Source organism: Argiope bruennichi, chromosome X1 (assembly GCF_947563725.1).
Source record: "Argiope bruennichi chromosome X1, qqArgBrue1.1, whole genome shotgun sequence".
NCBI lineage: Eukaryota > Metazoa > Arthropoda > Arachnida > Araneae > Araneidae > Argiope > Argiope bruennichi.
Genome location: NC_079162.1, coordinates 20,172,130 through 20,189,205, shown reverse-complemented (window position 1 = coordinate 20,189,205; position 17,076 = coordinate 20,172,130). Strand labels below are relative to the sequence as shown.

General features: G+C 28.4%; 1 protein-coding gene across 2 annotated transcripts in view; it reads right to left on the bottom strand.

Annotated features, from left to right (window-relative positions):
• The window catches only part of LOC129958987 (ecdysone-induced protein 74EF-like), a 285,199-nt gene that overhangs the window by 209,000 nt on the left and 59,123 nt on the right, over window positions 1-17,076 (bottom strand). The gene's annotated exons all lie outside the window — the stretch shown is intronic.

Genomic DNA, 17,076 nt, shown 5'->3' with positions numbered 1-17,076 from the left:
ATTTTAAATTTCTGCATGTGCCCATTTAGCAGTGAATTTTGAAAAAAAATGATTCATTTCTTCCAAACTATTCAGAAAAATGACTTCCATATTAATTACTTCGAAAACAAAAATAATTCTGAATTTTTAGTACACTCCAAAAGAAAAACTTTCAATGAAAGTTATTAAATAGTATGTTTTCTCTAAGGCTAAGATCTGCATGTATGCTGAGACGCCCAATGATTTCTTAGATTATCGTTTTTTAGAAATTTCATCATTTTTGGATGGTGAGACGAACTTTCATTTCCTTCTGGTGTGATTCTTCCAAAGTGATTCATACAAATTTTGTAGGCAGAAATGATAATAGAACCAATAATTACCATGTTTTTGATCAATTTTTAAAAGCACATTCATAATATCAAATAAAATAAAAAAAGATGGTTTATTGGGCTATTAGAAAGGATTCAACTTAGGATATTTCTATTGCACTTATTAATTTCTGCTGACATGCGCTACCAATGAAAACAGAATTTTGGATGAATTACTGTTTTATTTAAAAGCTGAGAATTTTATATTTAAATTTGAGATCGATTATTAAAAACTAAGTTCAAAATGCAATACTCATATATATTCGGTTAAAAAATAATGCCCTAACTGGAAACAATCCATACCAAATAAGAATAGGTAAATAATAGCTATTAAGCAAAAAAAAGAAAAAAAAAACCCTCAACAAAGTTTGTTGTATGATAAGTCAATTCCTCCCTGAGAAAGCATTCAACAAAATATAATAGTTTCCAACATTTTTAGACACTTTCATATAACTCGCTAGTAACCGTTTTGAAAGCGATTTTTTTTTCCTGATGAACGCGAGGTTTGAAATATTGTTTGTTTTCGATGACAATGCATTATTTTAATATTTTCAGAATTTAACAGTTTATTTATTCATTTCATTTAATTCCATAGGCGTGACGACATCTGATATTAAATTTGAGATAAAATTGATTGAAAATGTCTAATATCTTTAATATCGTATTAGAAAATTAAGATAAAAAGCTAAAAAAAATTCCACTTTTTAGCACACTAATCAAAGTGTAATTTTAAATGAGCAATTTAATTTAAAAAAACAATTCTTCTTCGTTTATTCATAATTGGAGATGTTTCGTTTCAGTAACTATAATTTGTAATTTTATAGGCAAAAATAATCGATTTGTCATAACTTCAAAAAAAAAAAATCAAGGACAAAAAAGGCATACAAAAAAATTGCCCTTTAATTTTTTAAATGTCCATCAATGAATGAAACCTTTCTCTCAGTAATCATAACAAAGAGAAAAATCAGTTGCAGAATTAAGCAATTATCTATTTTCTGTTCCACAATCGAAAGTTCGATTTTAATTCCTTACAGAAAAATCAACTAACTTTTTCGCAACATTTTTTATTCTTATTAATCAACCATTTGAAAACACTTCCTTTCAACATATTGATTCCATATGAAGAATTCAATTAGAAAATAATTGAATTAGAAATACATATTTAATACATATTCAATTAGAAAATAATATGGGTACAAAAATGCGTTTATTAATCCTCTCCGTCTTCATGTATTTTTGTTTACACATAAATTTTCTTTCTATTCCCATTCCCTTCAAAATAACTTCTTTTTAGATAAAAGAATGTGATTCTCATTGAATGGACATTATTTTCATATGTAGCATCTGAGGATGAACTTCTGCAAATTGCTCACGGGTCCTGAGAAACGCGAGCAAATCCTTTTCGAACAGTAGCGGGATATCCTCATTCATCAAATATAGAGGAAGAATGTAATCGTCAAAAAAATGAACTCGAGAATTTGAAGAATCTCCATGTTTCAGGCCTCCTTGAGTTCGAAAAACACATTTTGGAATTATATCAGGCTGTCGGTGCACACAATAACTCAAAAATGCTTTGCACTAGGGCGATGAAATCTAGCACATGGACCTAAGATTACATTTATAGAGCTTTATCAAATTTCGAAGGAAATCCGTCTATCTAGCTGTTCAAGTACAAGAAAAATCAATAATTACAAAATATGAAGCGCTGGAGTGATAATATTTGTACACAGGTTTAGCATCTAAAATGTAGATTATCATATTTTGTATCAAATCTGTCAAAGGGTTGACCATCTGTCGTATGCACCTGCATGCACTTTCGCATGCATGTAAACGCAATGATTGAAGTCAACAAAATTCAGTAGTCATCTTGTGACTATAATTGTATTTCCATGTCAAATTTTGGTTTAAATTAATCGGAAAAAAAGGCGTCCAAAATACATATTAGATTCAGTAAAAATGTTAGATTCATGCCAATTCATGCCGAATTATATATGCCAAAGATATATAATTCGTATTTATTGTTCGCCAATGCCATAGAAGGTATCCACGCCCAGACCTAAAGTTCACAATTTTATACGGGGCAGGGGTGGAAGAATAAAATCTTTATAAAAGAGTGTGGGAGACAGTTTCGGTGACACCAATCTCTCTGCTTTATTTATGTATTTTCATATTAATGTAGTTGCTGGAAAATTCAATGGCGGATATAAAAATAAAAGTTCATATAAAAGTCTTATTTTTTCTGTAATGTTTAAAAAAATTTACAAATTTTAAAAAAACAAATTTTACAAAAAATTTAACATTATTTGATTTAGAATCATCCTTAATACTACTTTTTATAGGAAACGTAGCAAGAAAAAAATGAATAAAAATAAGCTGACATTCAAAATTTATTTTTAGGTTCATTATCCTTTCTTTTAAATGTAATCAAAGAAATTAAAGAATTTCTCTTAAGAGTCATAGAAATTAGTTAACATTTTTTGTTTAAAATAAAAAACTGCTAGCAAAAAAAAAAAAAAAAAGCAATTGCAAAATTTTATTTCATGAAATTTCATAATTCTATAAAAAAAACTGAATAAAAGAGTTTTTTTTAAAAAAATTCAAAAGCATTTGGTATAAAAATATTTTTTTTCAAAAATAAACTGAAACTCTTATTTAATGTCGAAATGTGATATCTTTTTTTAAAAACGGAGGAAAAACATGCAGCCAATAAAAAAGATTAGATGATAGTTTCGTAAGAGATTTCTCTTTTGTAACCCGCAAATATTTGTATTGAAATCGTTCTCAATACAAAATCCATCATAAGCACTGTATTTTCAATTCATCAAAAAATTGGAAATAAGGGGGATTCTCTCCTGCTTTGGATTGCGGTTATCGGGAGAGAATCTATTATGCATGCAAGGCTTAAACTACTGAACAAAGTGGGGAATGTTTGCAACATCTAAAAAAGCAACTGAAAAGTTTCCTTTGATACTTTGTGTTGCGCGAAATTAGTTGATGATGATAGCGTCTTTAAAATTACACCAACAAGCAATTAATAGCGGCTTCAGAGTAATTTTCTTCGCGTACATCTGCGAATATAATGAATGGTAGTGTTAAAGAGAACCAACAGAATCGAAAATCTGAAAGCATGAAAATTTTGTGAGAAGGAAATTTTTTAAAAGCAAAATTCGAAAGAGTTTCCGAAAATCTCGGAAAAATGTTGAAAAAAAATATTTTTATTATCATTTTACATAATTATTTTCTATTGGACCTAATTAAACCCGATAATAAATAAAATGCATTTCCGAAACATAGTTACATTGTTCCAACTATTCTATTTCATTTCCATAGCCTTGAATCTTTAGATATATTAATTAGCATATAAAACAGAATGAATATAGCTGTCTGTAATAATGTTTGTATGTTCAAAACTTTTTATATGTGATCTGTAATTTTCTGAATAAATTAAAAATAAACAATTTGACTAGAAAGTCTTCTAGTATTGTCTTTACATTTTGGTCGACGTATTCATTTCCAATTTCTTCAAGCGCATGAATTTTTAAAATTGCGAGTCATTACATGAGTTAATTATCATAAAGATTTTATGTATAAACCCAAAAAAGTAGTCTCCCTAATATAGGCGTTCTTTTCCCTGCATAATAGTTATGACAAGGTCATATTACTCAAGTGTTTGGAATCGCCTTCCCGCTTCGGGATATAATAAAAGTTCTTGTTTTGTAACAAAGCGAAGAAGCATTTTGGAGGCATTCCTTTTGATTGGAACCGTAATTTAACGGATATTTATAATTTAGTAACAAGATCATATACAAATTTCTTTTAATGTTACATTCGAATATACAGATGATCAATTCATTGATGGATTTGGCCCAAAATCTGATACGGGCATACACTTCAGATAATAAAATTTTACACCTAGCTCCTTAAGATTTTTAATTATCGCTTTCACTTGTACTAGGTTTTTGCATACTCATTTCGATTACAGTTTACAGAAATCTGCAAAGTTGAAGCGCATACCAGAAAACAAAGTTCATGTGTCTACCCATAGCGTTTTTGAGTTAAAATGTTCATAGATAGAAGAAGAGATATAATTCAAAAATGTGCTTTTCGGAGAGATCTGAAATATCAATAACTAGAGATCGATGATTCTGTCTTTGTACACAAATAAATAAATAAAATAAAAAATAAAATAAAAATAAATAATAATAAAAAAAATAATAAAAGCAATAATTTACTTTCACCCATCTCTTAATGATATATTTTGATTTTGAAACAAATCCATTAGATTATTAAGAAATTTGATATTATTTAAGTAAAAAAAATCCAAATATAGTTTCAATTTATCAGAATACTGTGGTATATTGACCGATGATCATGTTCAGGGTCCCATAGAGACATCAGTGTGTTTATGCATTAGAATCAAATACAAAGATGGGGCGAAAAATAAAGTACTATCTTACGCGCTATTTACTCTAGCTAAAACAGTGATGACGACTGGCAAAAAATTAATTATTATGTTTCTATCGCCTTTTACTTCGCTATGCATGATAGCATGTTCCGGCTGCTGTCGAAAAAAAAAATCACGTCAATTATAATCATATACTGGGAAAAAGAGTTAAATTACTTCGATTAAACCCAGCGCAGAATATTCTCAAAACCTAAATATTACATCCTATATAAAGAATAAATAAAAGATTCGAAAGAAAATAGAGCAGTTTCCTTTCGCTCAATGAAATATCCCTCCAGGATCGACCACAAGTTTCTTAAAAAGAAATTAGATGCGAGGAAATGTAGTTTAAATGTTATATCACAGATGGCGCCACGCTAGACTAGATCAAACAAATTTGGGAGGTCATTGAACTTAAAATTCGAAACAACTATAATGCGCGTATTTGATGCATTAAAATGGCTTTTCTCAGTTTAGGTGAAAAACAATAACTTAAATATCTGAATCTTAAATAACTTAAAATATCTGAATTAATTTCTTTTTCTTACATTTACACTGGAAAATTTTTATACCCTTTTTTTTTTGTCGAGCTATGCTGATGGCCAGTAATTTTTGATAAGCAGCTAATAAAAATTCTCTTTAACTGATTGAAAGTAAAATAGAATGTAACTACGAGGAGTTTCATTTTAAAGGCATATACGTATTTAATTAGCAGAAACTTCAAGCATGTAAAATAATAATAATAATATAATAAATCATATTCTTTTAAGTATTTAAAAGTCTTAAATTAATTTTTGTTTCTTTCTTAGTATTTAATAAAGATAAAAAAAAGAACGATGCAATAAATATATTCATTTTATCCAGAAACAAATAAAATGGATGTAAGAAACAATTATTGATAACACATCTCATCAATTTAGATTGGGGAAAAACAGCATTTATATAAACAGTCGTTACTGGAAGCAAAATTTTTAAAGAATACATTATTAAATTATGATACTTGTTTTAATCATTAATAATTTGGAATTTACATCGATAGTAATAGGCGTATATTTCTATTTGGACAAATGCTCTATATTTTTACTATAAATCAGTAGATATACTGATAAAAAATTACGAAATCTTCATTTTAATAGATAGTTGCTATTAGGAGCGGCGTTCTAAATGAGGGTCTAGATAGCGCCAGTCTTAGAGCTGTCATGGAAAGAAGACGTTTTTTTTTTTTTTTTTTCTAAATCAAATACGATAAAAAGGTAAACAAAATAATATCTTTGCTAAATCATTGATGACGGGCATATTATATCCCTAACATCTTGTTATGCCATTGCCTCTTAGCCATATTTTGCAAAAAACAATTAAAAAATCCACCACTTTATGATAAAAATATTTGAATGAAATTAAAAATTCTTATTGCTTTAAATAATCAATAGAGAAGTATCAAACAGATATATAGTTGGAGCATATAAAAATAATCGAAAAATAGCCTAGCTTGAACAGTCAATACTATGATGGAATACAATATTTTTATTAATACTATTTCATCCCTAAATGAAATAATATTTAAAATACTATTATAATAAACTATTTTATAAATCTGAAATAAAAGTTATTTTATCCCAATATTTACTCGAAATTGCTAATTTCAAAGGAAATAGAAACACATCACAGTGAAATCATTTCTTTGGAAGCACAGCTAGCTTTAAACCAGCTCTAATAACACAGTTTATTATTTTCTTTCGTTTTAAAATAACTCTAAACGAAATCACAGGGAGACTCCTTCAAATGTGTTCCTGAAATGATCCATACCAGAGCTCTTGTTGAGGAGGAGTTTCTTTTCTTGTCAATTTTTCATTCACGAGAAATGTATTTCTTTCAAATGCACCATAGCTCTTGCTCCAATACCTCAGTTTTGCTTAAAATTCTCCATACTGGAAATTTTGAATCGACAAAGGCTTGATTCTCAACAAACGAGATTATTAATCAAATTGTTCCAAAAGTTCCACTGATTTATTTTTTACGTAATTCTGCACGTGACTCTCTCCTTCAGCGTAAAATAAAGCTCAAAATTTACAGAAATATTTATTTTTATTGTTTCGCTCTAATAAAAAATTTAATTTGCTGACCATTAAATGAAGGCCCAGTAAGAAGTCTATTTAACCAATTTCAGAAATTAATATTTGGATGATTTCTTATTTTATAAGAACAGTTGATTATAATAAAATAATAAAAAAAACCTTTTTTTGGAGTAATACATTCTAGTGTCGCCTAGTAATAATGAATGAAACCTTTCAATAGGTGTACAACGCCTTAAGAGCATTCTCGAGATTCAAAGACTAAAATAATGATATTCATAACTCGGGCGGATAGTTTTTATTTTATTTCATTTAAAATGTTATCTTGCCAAGAATATTTTATGAAATGTGATAAATAAAATCGAAAGATGAAAATTTAGATTTCATCACTTTTTTAGAGTTATATTTATAGACTAAAACCACATGATTCTTTACTTGAACATTTTTTCAACTAGAAGTATCTCTGACTATTTAGAAATTAGTTTCTGGGCCATGATGCGAGTGGAACCCAGAAAAAAAAATATCTGATGTTTATAAATGCATAATATATATATTTGAAAATTAAATTTTCTTGAACAGAATACTTCTGTTAAGCGTTGGTGAAGTTTCGTTTAACTAAATTTAAAAAAAAAACAAAAAAAAAAAAACGACTTGTTTTTTTTGCTACAAGAAGGAAAAAACTGAGAAGAAATGAGCGAACTCTACTTCCGCATCTCTCCCGCTAACAGATCTGGGGATTTGTTTACACACAGTCTGACGTTATCGGATGGAGGGATTTGCAGCGCCCTCTACCACTGCCAGCGAAACCCATTCAACCCCACATCATAGTGAAGGAGAACAAATATTAAGCGCCATCACATATTCTGTGCAATTGGAAAACAGATATAATAATACTAGCAATATAGAGATGATTATTTAGATATCGTTCACTGCTTTGCAGCTGAGTATATGATGGCAGATACTCAGCTGCTGAAATTTGGCTGAATAAGCTGAAATTTGAATTCTTGTGCGAAGTGATTTGAGTTGGGATCCTTACACGGGCATAAGAACCATTTTTTTTTCACAATTAAGATTGTTTCAATTTTACAAATATAGCATATTTTACTAGCTCGGGAATTACGCTTATTTACTAGAATTTCGTAGAAATAAAATTCAGAATAAAAAAAAAAGCGGTTTGATTTTTTCAATATTTTTTACTCTTTTTAATTTAACTTGACTTGTTTCCTGGTTGTATTTTATAATCTATTTTTTTTTTTTTTTTTACTACTTCATGTGCTAGAGTTTTGTATATCTCGATAATAATAGACTATTTTGATATCTTCAATGAATAGATTCATTTAATTAAAATTTGATTCGCTACATATGATGCGACTTGATTATGAAAATCGACTGCCAGATTCCATAATAATGATTTAAAAAATTAAAGACTAAACAGTAGGAAACAAATATGTTATTTAGTGTACTGATCAAAGTGCGGTTTTACAAACTGCTTTCGTTTGATTGATTCATTTCATCGTTTAATCCTCCTTCAAAGAATACATTTGTACCGATAAACATCGAGAAGGAGACATTCAAAATTAAATCAATTCAAAACATTCACGAAATTTATAATTTATCTTAGAAAAAAAAATCCAAATATTTAAACGAAAAAGTGATTTCTATCACAACAAGAAACTTTGAAATCAGTAACAATGTTAAAGAAAGTTAAATTAGCAAAATCACTTTACCAAAAAATACAACAGATTGTAGCCATTCATTATTCAACAGATGATTTCTCGAACAATCGGCTTTCCAGATTCAACTCATTGATAAAGTCAAGAACGGTAATAAAGAAAAAGTGACGAAATATATCTTAATTCATTTTAACTTTCTAAATATGAAACTTTTAAAATTTAACTTCTTTTTTTTTTTTTTAAGCATCAATCATTTCCTGATAAAAATTTTTCGGAAAGAATCTTTATAAATAAAATAAAAAGTTATCATGTTATGCGGTTCTTATTTAAAAAAAAAAAAAAGGCGAGTGAGAATTCGGCTTCCGTTTATATAATCCGTTCCGTAATCGTCTGCTGCGAAGGTCTCTGACACGTGTTGCTGGTAAAGAAAGTGGGTCATTGTCCGTTCTCCAATTCATTCACCTCGGTCTCCTCCCGCGCTGCGTTCGTTGCCTCCGCAGGGATACCTGTCACCATAGCAACATGCACCTCGCGACCTTCACCCCTCCCCCTTAAGTTGTGGAATTTGATATAAATAGTTCCTTTTTTTTTACCCGGAAGGAGCTGGTGCTACTATGGCATTTCAAGGGACATAATTACCACTTGTATTTTACCTGACAAAATCAATAAAAAGTAACTAAATGGACAAGGTATATGAGTAACTAAATGGAGTAAATTTTAAAGAGGTATATGAAGGAAGCGATTTTTATTTTCAAGCGAAAGAATTAGGAAAATTCGAGAGGGAGATTTTAATGTATCTGAACAGTTTAGAGTTCGATTTTTTTTCAAAATTTTAGATTTCTATCTAATGTTAGACGGTCTGCAAGAATTCTTTCTATTTGTGATCGGAAAATATCACATAAAATTTTGCACATCAAAATAGTAGAATAGCTTCAAAATAAGGAGAAATGTTCCTATCTGTCTATTCGAATGTATAAATCAAAAATGCAAAGACATAGATAAAGGCATCTTGAATATTTAATCTTATCTCCTATATTATAGATCTATATCAAATTTTGAACCCAAATGCACAATAAGTTTTCTTAATTATATGTGAAGCATAAGCCATGTTAGTTTACCAGAAAATGTCCGTTCGTTTTTACCTTCCACAAAATAAATAATTTTTTTAATATACATAAGTCAGATATTGTCCTTTTCTTCGCTTTGCAAATTTTCCTTTACGGCCCTTTCTGTAAATTACCTCATTTAGAAAGAGAGTTTAAAAAGCTGTTCTCGAAAAAATTATATTAATGCTTATAATTTATATAAAAAAAATCGCTAACAGTACAAGTTAAATATGTAGTTACAAGATAAACATTAAATGGTTAGAGGCAAAGGTTAGAAAAATAGCTGTTTTCACGTAAATCAAGTAATGAGGCTTCATTTTTTATATATAATTAAATCTTCTTGCCTCTTGACAACAGTAATTGCCTTCAACTAGTTAGTTTAAATATTTACTAAGATTTTCAATATTTGGCAGAGAAATATGGATTCAAGCCAGATGTTAATTGAAAAAGCACATCCAAGAAATTCCACTTGATAAGAAGGCACAAACTCACTGGCTATCGAAATAGCAAATCACTCGTCTTCAATTTGTACATTCTTGCTTTTTTTAATTTTTTTTATTGAAGTGCCATAATTGGTTCCGCCTTCTCTTCATCATAAAATAAAGGTGCTTCTTTAGTTGCAGTGAAGCTTCTTCATCCCCATTTATTGGTCAAATTCCGAATGCGTGGCAACTCAAACATTTTTGCCTGCCTTCTGAAAATGCCATAATTCTAGCATTGCCTCCAAAATTTTCTGTCACACTGAAATAAAATTTGATAGGACTACGTTGTTCAAAATCGATGTCATTCATTTCCAGAACACATAAGAAAAACGAATTCACAAAAATAAATAAATAAAATAACATGGATAGCTGCGTGCCTTTACGCAACTCAAATTCGAAACCAGATGTATCACATGTTGCTGCCTCTTCCCTCGAAATGGTAAATTCATAATGTTGCCAGATGTTCTACACTTCGTATACATACACAATAATACATAAATTAAAACATTATGAAAAGCGAAAATATTTCTATATCGATAATCCTATATAAGAATAGTTACATTTTTTAATAATTACTATAATTTTTTTTCCAAAAGGCAAAAAAAAAAAAAAACATATGTGCGTGTGCGTGTGTATATATATGTGTGTGTTTCTTGCCTCTTGCGAAGAAATTAAAGTAATTATTAAAAAATTTAAGTATCCTTATTAAATTGTCTTTGAAATTTTTAACCTTATTCCAAATGATTTGAAACCTGCTGTCAAGTTAGTATTTCTCATTTGCTTTTCTGTTGAGAAGAGATGTTGGCTATTTAAGAGAGATTTGCTCTTTGTCAACTTTTTGTTATTTGAGTCCAATAGCTTATTAATATCTAAAGGCGTAACTGGGATGGGCTTCTTTACCAGAAGGTGAAAATGTTGATGAATAAAAAAACAGCCTTTAAGAGAAAAGTATGCTTAAAGGAAACAATTTCAAACTCTTATTTCCCAGTTTCCCAAAACTGAAAATAGTCCCAATTAAGTGTGAGAAAACTTACAGTCCTTTTATTAATTTGTGAACCAGATCAACCTAGGCTTCTAAAATCAAAAATTTTTATGTTACAAAGATCAGATGACACAAACTACAGGGAGAGGTGCTTGAGGTTGTTTTAAAAAATTTGTCTCTTGAACATAAACGGATCTTTTAAGAAAAGAGGAGCTAGCATACCGTTTAACCCCACAAAGTGTCTCACGGTATACATGGAGATAAAATGTTTTAGCTTCTATATTTATACTGAATGGATATTCTAAAGTTCCTCGGAATAAAGTGTTATCGAATAGTAGGGAAAATAAATACTTTTACATGTTTGATAAAGTGTCAGGGAGTCCATTCCAAGTAATTTATGTAACTTTTTATTATTATTTGCTTTTGCGGTTTCTTTTAGAGAATGAAGTACGAGTACAACATCAGTACAGCATATTTGTTTTATATTTTTCTAATGGATCAAAATTTCCAAACGAACTACAATTCGAATTTTCAGATTTCTTATTTAATTTTTTTTCGAGCAGTTAAAAAAAATAATAAGACGAATTTTACGAACTAAATTTTATTACATATTTTTAAAACAATTTTATAAATTTTTTAAAAACAGTTTTGAAATATGCCCTCATAATAGAATTTAAATGGAAAAAAAAACTGCCCATATTCAATGCCTACTGTACAAGTATGTGTACAGTCGTCAACAACAAACATAAAAAAAAGGAAAACCTTTGTAACTTTCTTATTTATTATTGTATCTTCATAAAATTCGTGTCGATGGAAATGGATTAAAGGGACAGGTTTGAGCTAGACAAAGTGATTAAACCGAGTTCATTAACATAATTAATTAACTACTATCTCGAAATCTTTCCATTACGGTAATCGAGATATTTTAATAATTCGATTTGAAATATGTTGCTTAACCCATTTTTTTCCCTTGAAAAGTTGCTGACTAGGGAAATGCAAATACCGTCAAGATATTTTGTCAATGAAGTTATAGATTTTTACAAAAAGGATGGACTTTTATTTTCAGGCGGAAACAATTTCTAATCGGATGGAAGATTTATTAAGTTTACTACTGTAAGAATGACTGAGTGATGGACATTCTTTCTGTTATGCAATGGCTGATGCAATCAATATAAATAAGCACAAACGAATTGAGTCAATCACATTATCATGCTACAATATCTCGAACTAGAGGCTCGAAAACAATGTTTTTTACAAACATGAAATTGCAAAGAAGATTGCAAGAAAGATTATTTTATAACTCCGTGGGAATTATTTTAAGAATATTTTTTAAATATTCTCCACCTAATAAAAGAAATTTATGAATAAGTGCACAACATTAAACCATTAAGTATATAAATAATAGATTCTAATTAATTTTCTTATTTTAGCGTTAATTAATTTACAGAAGGGTAAGAAATGATACTGATTTCCTAGGATCTCTATTTAATTTACTTACTAACGATAACTGCAAGTAAAGGGCAAAAATTAATTAAATTTTCCAACAGTCCCTTTGTCTTGCAATTTAATTTTATATTGTCTGAGAGGGAAAAAAATAAACATTTTTTAAAAAGAAAACAGAATGAATGTTAAATTAAAATCGTCTGATCTGAAAATAAATTTAACATTTAACTAATTGCGATATTAGAATGGACATTAAAGCGCGTGCTTCATGAAAATCAAATCTGTAAATACAAATAAATTTAATATACGCTCCCTCAAAAAGTAGGTGTTGCAAATAGACAGTGGGAATTTTACAATTTTTAAGAATGTTTCGAAAAATATTTGAGGTATTAGCACAGTTTTTTGGATTTCTCCTAAGTGAAAATTTTACTAGGTTACCATTCACTTTTTCCCATATTCATTTTTAAAACTTTATAAAAAATTTAAATTTTTTATTATTTATGCATTTATATCATGGCATATTTATAATTTACTTTAAGTGAGTGAAATTTTTTTTTGGAAATATATGTAATAGATTCCGAGATATCGCCGAAAGTTCACAAGATTTATTTGACATTGGAAGTGTCAGTTCTCAAAATCCTGTAAATCTTGAAATTATCATTAAAATTCCATAAAATTCTATTGATTAATTTTATTACGACAAATCAATTCAGAAAAAAAAAAGAAGACAAAGACCGATAGCTGTACTAGAAAAAATTGGAGATATTAGTTATATAACTCGATTAATCAGTTTGTTTATATCAATAAATCTGACACCCTCGATTCATTTCCAAATGCATCAAATTTGTGTAAATGCGATATAAAAAAAAAGTTTTTTTTTTTTTTTTTTTTTTTTTTTTTTTTAACGACGGCACCAATATTGAAAGTTAATGTGGGTGTTTGTTACTAGGTACAGGTAAACTGTTTTTAACGTTATAAAATTTATTAAAAAATAAGTGAAAGTAAGATTATAAGCGATTTAAGTTCATTGAAAAATGAATGAAATGTTGGTATTTCTCAGTGACAATTTATTAAAGTATTATGTGTTATTAATTTATTAGAGTATTATGTGTTATTAATTTATTATGTTATTATGTTTATTAATTTATTAAAGTATTATGTGAAAATAACTTTTGCTTAATCTTAAAATTTTAAAATACATCTTTCAAATTACATAGATTTAATTGTTGTGTAGTTAAATTAAAAATGTGTTTTTTAAATTTTTATATTAAAAAATGTTTTTAAATAAGATTTGCAACAGTAATTGCATTACTGAACTTTAAGTGAAACCTTTTTTTATAAATTCTTCAAATTGTTTTTCTTCTCTTAAGAAAGACGGGCAATTTTTTAAATCAAGAATCCTATTTCCCTTTTTAACTATGAAAATATAAAAAGGGATTTAATAACTTACGAGCATTGGATTCTTAAAAGCGAGTTAATTTTTGTTATATTTTTTAGAGTATTATTTATTAAATGTGCAGAACTATTAAAGAAATTTTCTTTCTTTATAGATATTTTCAACTGTACTTATGATAAGAAAATGGCAATTCTAAAAATTAAAATCTCTATAGCTATTCATTAAATTAACTTAAATAAGTATTTTCTAATCACCTAATAAATGCAATTATTGTAATAGGTAATAGAACCATACGTGAGTTTAATGGTTAAAAATCACTATATATATTTGAGACATATTCTTTTGCTAAGATTTTAACATTGTCAGATATTGGACTGTTTATGGGTCCTATATTTTTTTCTCAGCGCATTATTATGAGCATTTGATTATTCAAATTTCGGAATTATTTTTGGCATACTATGTGTTTTTAATGCAAATGAATGCTAGTTTTTTTAATTTTCTAAATATATTTATGTATATTTATGTATATTCTAAATATGCATATTATTAGTAATTTTACTTCGTTCCATTGTAAAAACACCTGAAGCAATAAATTTGTAATTAATTTTTTATATTAAATTATTTTAAATTAAATTCATGTTTAATCAAAATAATTAATAACCTTAAGCAAATCTATATTTTTTAGAAAATTGTTCTGTTTTTTTAACAGTTAAATGTAAAGGCTTAAATCTTTAAATAGCTTTAGCTATTATTAGCTATAAAGCATTTATTTTGTTCATGCATCAATCTTTAGTTCAAAAAATAATAATTTTTATTGCTTTCAGTAACAGCGTACCAGAAATGAAATCAGTTCTAAAAATAAATTAAATGTCATTGACATTATAGAATTGATACGACGAATAATCTGATGGGTGGATCATATTAGTCGATGCTATTATTTAGGCTTAGTTGGAATTGGAATCTCAATGCTTCCCGGATTAAAGTATCAGAAATAGAAACATGTAGACAGCAGTATTTTTTAAAAAAGAGAGATGCTGGTTTGTTACTTTGCTCTCGGCGTCATTTCAGGTAGATACACATGTATTAACATCAACTTTCAGATGCAATTGCTTGCCAAGGTAGAATATTACTTTTATTACACCACTTTCCGGTTCATTTTTATAAAAAAAGGGAAATATATATATATTTTTTGAATTTTATAATCTGAAATAAGAAATATTAAGAAAGGGATGAAAACTAGGTAAATGGAGGCGTTTCTATAAATGAATACACCTAAATCTAAAATTTATGTATTGCGTAAGAAAAATGTCTCAAATTTTTCCTTCCCCCACCCCCAAAATGCATTGCTCTTTGATCTCAATCTCTTATTTGGAGATTTGTGAAGGTAAAACATTTGGGACAATTTCCAGTTCCAGATGCAAGGTCATAAGATCACTTGGTATTCATGAGACCCTCCTATTGCAGATATTGATGAGAATGCTTTCTTAAAAACCGCTCAGAGAGTAACCGATTTTATTATTATTGATTGAAAACACAGCTCTGCCTACGTATTTCAACATTAAAAAATTAACCGGTGCCTTAGTTAATAAAAATGTTTGCACCCCTCATCGAACTATACTAACATATTCACACGCAAAGTCAAACAGAAATAAATCTTTGATAAAATATCTATTTTCAAATGAACAAAACACTATTTAAAAAAATGTTTTATCATTAGTACTCAGGAAATCACATTATAAATGTTATTCATTAACACAATTAATATATTGATGCTTCAAGTTAAAAAAAAAACGAAGGGACCAGATGATATGAGAGTCTTATAGTATTGCGTTTATGTCATGTTTTGAGTCAAATAATATGATAAGAGAGAGAAGAAACCGCTTATATTCGCTAAAACAATGACATATTTATTCTGAGAAATTTTTTTGATTGGAGGGAGATTCCAATTTGAGAAATATAAAACTAAAAAAAAAATCTATGCAAATACCTATTAATTACTATATGCATTATTTAGGAATTTTCTTATGAACTTTTAATGTGCCAACCTAACCGATCTAAAAAGAAGGTTATTAGATGACAATGGGAATAAGGAAAAAAATATGCTCAATAAATAATTTCACAAGTAAAGATACTTTAAAATTTAATAGATTATATAAGCATGGTAAAAAAAGAATGAAATAAAAATATTAAATTTAAACAGTAGTTATGGATAATCCCATTTATCTAGCAAAGAGAGGAAAAATAGTCAAATTGTGATGTTTTGAGAAAGCGAGGGAGGAAAAAAAAAAAAAAAAAAAAAAAAAATGCCTTTTACCGGAATGCAACCAAGGTCAATTTGGGTTTGCGTCATTTCGGACAGATGGTGGGGAAAGAAAGCTCTATGAAATGAAATAACATACATTTTGAAAATAGTTTTTATTACAGATAATATAGGCTACAGTAAATACAAAATTTTATTCAAATATGCCAGACAAAATGAATACGATTCCAAGACAGACGGGGAAATAAATGAGGGATGAATCCTATTCTGAAGTTGGTACCCATTGACCAGCTCTATGAAGCGCTTTAGAGATTAGAAAGGGAGAAGACAAAATTCTTTGTAAATATAATACAAATACGATGTGTTTGGACACCAAGTCGAAATGTTTGCTAAAAATCGAATTTTTTCTTTGTACAGTACAATTAAAATAGCTGTCAGATATTTGAAGTGAGTTACATGGATTGTTTTATTTTAATGGATTGGGACTCGCAATAATATCCACCAATGAAAAGTGTCCTCTATTCCATTAAAGGAGGCAATGTGTATTATCTATTTAAATCAACATCAGCGTTCTATTCTTTCGATTGCTTACAAATCTGACACATATTGAACCTTATTACAGAGAAGAATACCAATTTTGCATCTCTTCCTCTTGAGTCCAAAATCTACGGCTTTGAAGTCATTTATCAAAATTCCTTTATCCTGCTATCATGCTTATTGTGTTTGGGAGTCACATACACAATCCGTCTAATGGTCAAAAATTGGGAAATTCTGAAATAAAAATCATTCATCTAGTTTGTTGCGATTATGAGTTAGCGCATTTACGTAGGCTCAGTTAATCCTTCGATATAGGTGGTCCAAAATTTAATGA